The sequence below is a fragment of the Saccopteryx bilineata genome, chromosome 5, assembly GCF_036850765.1.
Source record: "Saccopteryx bilineata isolate mSacBil1 chromosome 5, mSacBil1_pri_phased_curated, whole genome shotgun sequence".
Lineage (NCBI taxonomy): Eukaryota > Metazoa > Chordata > Mammalia > Chiroptera > Emballonuridae > Saccopteryx > Saccopteryx bilineata.
The window spans coordinates 157519954-157521299 of NC_089494.1; positions in this window are offsets into that span (position 1 = coordinate 157519954).

Below are 1346 nucleotides of genomic sequence, written 5' to 3' on the forward strand. Positions count from 1 at the left end.
TTCTTTCAGATTTGCATTTCGATTAACTAGATTCCTTTACTGTAAACACAGTAAAGGAAACCATCAACAAAATGGAAAGACAACCCACTGAATGAGAGAACATATTTGCCAATGATATATCTAATAAGGGGTTAATACCCAAAATTTATAGAGAGCTAATAAAACTCAAGACCAATAAAAACAAACTATCCAATTAAAAAAGTGGACAAAGGACCTGAATAGACACTTCTTCAAAGAGGACATACAGATGACCAATAGACATATGAAAAGGTGCTCAACATCACTAATTATCAGAGAAATGAAAATTAAAGCCACAGTGAGATATCACCTTACACCTGTCAGAATGGCACTCATCAATAAACCACAAGTGCTGGCAAGGATGTGGAGAAAAAGAAACCCTTGTGCACTGCTGGTGGGAATGCAGATTGGTGCAGCCACTGTGGAAAGCAGTATGGAGATTCCTCAAAAAATTAAAAATGGAACTGCCCTACGACCCAGTGATTCCACCTCTTGTAATATATCTGAAGAAACCTGAAACACTAATTTGAAAGAATATATGCACCTCCGTGTCCATGGCAGTGTTATTCACAAGAGCCAAGATTTGGAAGCAGCCCAAGTGCCCATGAGCGGATAAAAAAGCTATGATACTATAGAATACTACTTAGCTGTAGAAAGAAGAAATTTTACCTTTTGTAATAGCATGGCTAGACCTGGAGAGTATTATGCTCAGTGAAATAAGCCAGTCAGAGAAAGACAAATACCATGTGATTTCATTTATATGTGGAATCTAATAAACAAAATAAACTAACAAACAAAATAGAAACAGACTCATAGATAAAGAAAACAGACTGACAGCTGTTAGAGGGATGGGGCAAGTTGGGAGGCATGACAAAAAAGTTAAGAGATAAAGAAAAAAGAACCTCATAGGCACAGCAATAGTATAGTGATTACCAGAGGGAAAGGGGGTGGGGGAATGTAGAAGGTAAAGGGGAGATTAATGTTGATGGAAGGAGACTTGACTTGGGGTGGTGAACACACAATACAATATACAGGTGATGCATTACAGAAGTGTACACCTGAAACATAATATTCTTAAACAATATCTCCCAAATAAAGTTAATGAAATTTACAGAAGAAACAAAATAGCAAGTAATTTCAGGTATCCTTACTTCTACCTTTTCCTTTAATCCTTATAGCCAATAGGGTCTCCAGTCCTGCTGCTTCTAGTTTGTCATCTGACTTTGAACCATTGCCTCATTTCATTTCCTTCAGGTTGCACCCCATGTACCGTTTCCACTGCTCTCCTGTCCTTACCTAAAACCTTGCAACAGTCTCTGGAACAGGCC